A 6,000-nucleotide genomic window follows, 5' to 3' on the forward strand; every position below is an offset into this window, starting at 1 on the left:
AGGACTGTAGATCCTCTGGTGTTAATAACACCAAGGTACACAGAGCTTGAAACTATGTTCCAAGAACCATATTAAATTAATTGCACTGACATTTACTGACGATCAGTAATCTATATATCTTGTACGCTTCTACCTCACAATAAACACAAATTAATAACACTGTTAAGATTAAAGGCTAAGATGAAATAAAAATTGAGGTGTTACTTCCCTGGGAGGTGCAGAAATTTGAAGAACAGTTTCCAGTTAGAGGGTGACCACGCCTCTTTGGTTACATCTTTGGTCACAACTGCCAACATATATCCAGCTGTTCCTCGGGTCGTGGTATTTGCCCACACTATTTAATGGTGAGGAAAACTTTATCGGGATACTTAAAATCCCGTTGAAGGGTCTGACCCAACCATTGTTTTTGCCGTCCTCCGTGCCTGGGAACACCTGAATGTTCGTAGAAACACCTGAGTGTTGTAGGTACACCCCAGTGTTCGTGGGAATATCCCAGTGTTTGTATGTACACCCGTATTCGTGGAACACCCCAGTATTCGTAAGAACACCTGAGTGTTCGTGGGAACACGTGTTCGTAGGTACACCCGAGTGTTTGCAGCAACACCTGTGTTCGTAGGTACACCTGAGTGTTCGTGGGAACACCCCAGTATTCGTAGGGATGCCGTCGACTTAGAGTCACAGCTCACGGTTGTGCTTAATTAATTATAGAACTTTTGCCCCTAGGCCCCTCATGGAAGGTTCCTTGATGTTGGTGAGGGGCTCTTGATTTAGGGAGTTGGATCTGTGCTCCGGTTCCCCGAATTAAGCCTGAATGCCTTCCGCATCCCCCCCCCCCTGGGCGCTGTATAATCCTGCGGGTTTAGCGCTTTCCCTTGATTATAATAATAATAATAATTTTGCCCCTAGGTCCATTAACTATCTGTTTCTCATTGATAAACTGAAACGTGAATCAGAATGAACATGTCTACTAGGAAATTTAGTAGTAGCGGAAGCCCAGTGTTAAATAACTAGGATTCTATAATTAAAGTACTGTTTCTGAAATTGAGTACATTTTAATACTATTTATTAATGACTAATCCGAAAAATGCTAAAACATTTTTCACAATATATCTAATAGTAATACCAACCTTCTTTTAAGTAGTACAAACCATTATTTAAAATTTGAAGATGATCAGAAAAAAATTTCTTATCGCACTGAAACCAGAACCTTGAATATCTGTGAGAAATTATGTGTGTGAGGTTTACAGGTACAATCCTAAGTTATTACACACACAATTTGGATAGAACTGTTCATAACTAAAACAAACATTGCACTTAAATGTTATATTAGTTGTACCTCAGAGACAGGTGGGACTTGAGGAAGAGTGAGTGGCATCAGTCGTCCCTGGATGCCCACCTTCCCTAACACAATCTGCACCTCCTGATTAGGAACATAATAATTCCAGAATTATTACAAGAAAAATTAAACCTGTAGCACTGGTAAATTATGTTGGAGACCGTATGAAATTACTAATGACTTGATTACATTCATCAATTTGTTGGTCCACGTTTAAAGTTAGGTTAGGTTAGGTAAGGTTCGTCAGGAAACAGGACAAATGTTTCCTGACGCGGGTCTTAGTCAGAATTTAAAGTTCATTTTATGTATTCATATTACCAACCACATATAAATGTACAAAAACAATGGAAAAGATTCACCCAATTATTCCTTGGTTTATACATCCTAACGCCTCTATAGGCAGGCAAAATAACTAATAATGGCCAACAAAAGCTATATTACCTATTGTGTGAGAAATAACTCACTACGATGCAAAAACATATTTCTATCCCCGCGATAACGTCTTTATCGTGTCAACACCGACTCATTTTTACAACTTAACAGCCCTATTATGGCTCTTTTCATGTAGATCTGAACAAGTACAGATGCCAACGACATTCACTTACTTCATGCTCCCTAATTATTGCAGATACACTCTTCATCGGCTAAGTTTCCACGACTCAATTCGGCGACTCTCTCTCCACTTTGACTTTTTTTTCCGCCATTTTTACGTTACACTTATCCATTGGTTCTCTTATAACTTTAAACTTTTCAAAAGTCACACTACATTTTGTAAATATTATCATACTTTTATTTTTTTACACACTTATTTCAGGAAAATTATAAAATTTTCCACTATCTGTATATACCACTGAACAGAGCGCAGCTGCGCATGGCAGTTGTGCGCACATTTCCCTGGTCAGCAGTGGAGATCTGAAGCCAAGATGAGGTTTTCTGAAAATTGGAGGAAAATGGGTGAATCATTTGAAGATCCCTCATCAGTGATGCCTAATAAAGAAGTATTGAAACCTGGTGGTCTGGTGGCTAAAGCTCCCGCTTCACACACGGAGGGCCCGGGTTCGATTCCCGGCGGGTGGAAATTCCGACACGTTTCCTTACACCTATTGTCCTGTTCACCTAGCAGCAAATAGGTACCTGGGTGTTAGTCGACTGGTGTGGGTCGCATCCTGGGGGACAAGATTAAGGACCCCAATGGAAATAAGTTAGACAGTCCTCGATGACGCACTGACTTTCTTGGGTTATCCTGGGTGGCTAACCCTCCGGGGTTAAAAATCCGAACGAAATCTTATCTTATCTTATCTTATCTTATCTTATCTTAATAGTAAATAAAATTAGTAAAAAAAAAGTTTTTAAAATAGCTTTAATTCATCGTTAAAGAGATAAATGTAACTTTTTTAATATTACAGAGGCAATACAAAACAAAGTAGATGCTTTTTGGTCACTATTAAATCGTAGAAAGTGGTCCCGTGGCCTCGCTGGCAAAGCCTTCGCTTCACACACGGAGGGGCGTGGGTTCGATTCCCGGCGGGGTAGAAACATTTCGACGCGTTTCCTTACACCTGTGTTGTGGCTTAGCGCTTCTTTTTGATTATAATAATAATCCTTACACCTGTTGTCCTGTTCACCTAGCAGAAAGTAGGTACCTGGGTGTTAGTTGACTGGTGTAGGTCGCATCCTGAGAACAAGATTGAGGACCCCAATGAAAATAAGACAATCTTGATGACGCACTGACTTTCTGGGGTTATCCTGGGTGCTAACCCTTCGGGGTTAAAAATCCTAACGAAAAGTTATCTTACCCTATTGAATGAGTTCAATTCACTCTCCCTTTGCAAGGAAAATAAATAATACATAGTGCAGCACAAGCTTCTAATTACAATTAAATATCAGCAATGAAGATTCAAAGTTAATTATCTTTTAAATTAGGTTTATGGCTTGAGAACTTCGCCTCATGCGATCATCTTCAAATTTTCAATGCTGGTTTATTGCAATGAAGGGAGTGGTTTAGTTGCAATTGCTGGATTCCTTGTGATACCGGGGGAATGCTTCTTCTGGTAGGCTTCAAACTGTGAAAGGTTCGTGTTTGCATGAATGGGCTACACAAGTCTTAATCTGTCAGCTTTATTAAACAAACTGTGATATTCATGTACATTCAGTAACTAAATAACACATTTAATGATTAGCTTCTAAGGTAGCCAGGTTCAGTTCCTTCAACGCCTCCTCATAGTGTATTTCTTTCATTTCTACTTTAATTAGTTTAATATCTTTAATATGTACCACATACCCATCCTGTGGGAGGTAGTCAAAAGATTACAGAGGCACATAATGGGTCCAGGGACATTTCTGATACTAGCCTGACTGATGCCTTTGCATTTTCTATCTCCTCACATGCTGGATGGGGTGGGGACTCCATGTAGGGGCCGCATACTCAATGATTGGACTAACATATTCCCATACATGTGCACACACACATAGTCATATGGAAGACTTGGGAGCAGCAAGAGAGACAAGTGCTTTTATGAGTGAAAATATTTGTAAAGGGAAGGGCAAGACCACTGCGAATTGTGTTTCAAGTCAGAAACTAAACCTAGTCATGAAATGGTAATAAAATCGGAGGTAATCTTGAAACTTGGACAGTCAATGAAAATTAGACACGGGAGGAACGAAGGACACCGAGGAAGAAATTGGAAAGGAGGAGGTAACAGAGGAATGGAAGAGAGAGCAGAACAATAATTGTGGAGAGAGAGAAAAGCAACAAGGGGAAGGAATACAGGGAATACCCAAGCACTCCGCTGAGACTCCCTGCCCAGTACTACCATATATGAAGTGAGTGAACAGCATGTCCAAACAACAAGAAGAGATGGAATACTCAGAGTACAATACTCAAAAGTAGATGGTATAGCCAACAAGAGTGAAACAATAAGAGGAGAGTACGGAAAGAAAACCCTGATTTAATAGATATAATGGAGAGGAAACGCTCAGGGATGATGGAAAATGAGGTATTCCCAAAGAACTTAGTAGCCCTCTGGGAATATCCAAAAGAGAGAAAGAGCCAACCAGAGGAGGAGTAGCATTAATGATCAGAAATCACTAGAGACTTGAGGAACTACTAGTTCATGAACTAGTTTTCTAGTTCTGAACTAGAAAACTAGTCCAGAGCCTATATAACAGAAACTGTAATACCTGGAGAGACAAAAGTAATAGTAGCAGTGGCAAACTAATAGCAATAGAAAACCAAGGGAAGCATGCCAGGAATAACAGGGCAATGATTCATGTACCGGAAAAATGGTTGAGAAGGAAAAAAAAAGAAGAAACAGCTATGTAAAAACCTTTTACTAAGAGACCTCACTGTTAAGGAAATTGGTTACGAACACTTAGACTCAATGGAGGACAACGAAATTTGTGGAAAATTGCATTTAGCTGAATGTATCATTATGTACATAACAGTAAATGAACAAAGATAATTATTATTTATCAGTTAGACAAGTAGGAATCTGGGACACCTAGGTCGCAAAAAATGTCCCCCTTCGATACCTACTGTGGAAAATTGCATTTATCTGAATGTAACTAATTATGCACATAACAGTAAATGATAACAAAGATAATTATTATTTATCAATGTTACATAGACAAGTAGGAATTTGGGACACCTAGGTCGCAAAAAATGTCCCCCTTCGATACCTACCACTGTCATAACCACAAGTTGCTCTGGACCTATTAATTAAATGAAATATACATACACCAGGAATACTGGTAAATATATAAATTTGTGGACTGTATATTAAAAATAATAAATGATTATATATATACACAATTACATAACAGAAGGAAAATATATCTTAATATCACTCACCAATTTGACTGGAGATTAATGTGTATCATACTCAGAAAACCTCACTCTAACTAAATCTATGAAAATAATGCTGGCCAGAATTACACACAAATCTAGAGAGCTTATCTGAGGTTCCTGGAGCTGTCTTGTCCAGTCGCCTGATATCTCAAGTTACCTGGAGTTTACCTGGAGAGAGTTTCGGGGGTCAACGCCCCCGCGGCCCGGTCTGTGACCAGGCCTCCTGGTGGATCAGCCCCTGATCAACCAGGCTGTTGCTGCTGGCTGCACGCAAACCAACGTACGAGCCACAGCCCGGCTGGTCAGGAACCGACTTTAGGTGCTTGTCCAGTGCCAGCTTGAAGACTGCCAGGGGTCTGTTGGTAATCCCCCTTATGTATGCTGGGAGGCAGTTGAACAGTCTCGGGCCCCTGACACTTATTGTATGGTCTCTTAACGTGCTAGTGACACCCCTGCTTTTCATTGGGGGGATGTTGCATCGTCTGCCAAGTCTTTTGCTTTCGTAGTGAGTGATTTTCGTGTGCAAGTTCGGTACTAGTCCCTCTAGGATTTTCCAGGTGTATATAATCATGTGTCTCTCCTGCCTGCATTCCAGGGAATACAGTTTTAGGAACCTCAAGCGCTCCCAGTAATTGAGGTGTTTTATCTCCGTTATGCCCGCCGTGAAGGTTCTCTGTACATTTTCTAGGTCAGCAATTTCACCTGCCTTGAAAGGTGCTGTTAGTGTGCAGCAGTTATGCAGGAATGCACATCCACCAATTTCGCCTCCTATTTGAGAGGTGTCAACACAATTTTAACCTCTAGAGCACGAAAAATT

At 40.3% G+C, this 6,000-nt stretch overlaps 1 long non-coding RNA gene across 2 annotated transcripts in view; it reads right to left on the reverse strand.

The window, feature by feature from the left end:
- Positions 1 to 2,105, reverse strand: part of LOC138855292 (uncharacterized) — a 65,402-nt gene extending 63,297 nt beyond the window's left edge. Inside the window, exons 1-2 of one of the 2 annotated variants that reach the window (XR_011394505.1) lie at positions 1,942 to 2,105; positions 1,337 to 1,420 (exon numbers count right to left, since the gene is read on the reverse strand). This is a non-coding gene — a long non-coding RNA (uncharacterized lncRNA). The remainder of the gene's footprint in view (positions 1 to 1,336; positions 1,421 to 1,941) is intronic. The other variant, XR_011394504.1, reaches the window with a different exon arrangement.
- Between the last annotated feature and the right edge of the window lie 3,895 nt (positions 2,106 to 6,000).

The sequence above is a fragment of the Cherax quadricarinatus genome, chromosome 88 (assembly GCF_038502225.1).
Source record: "Cherax quadricarinatus isolate ZL_2023a chromosome 88, ASM3850222v1, whole genome shotgun sequence".
Taxonomy (NCBI): Eukaryota; Metazoa; Arthropoda; class Malacostraca; order Decapoda; family Parastacidae; genus Cherax; species Cherax quadricarinatus.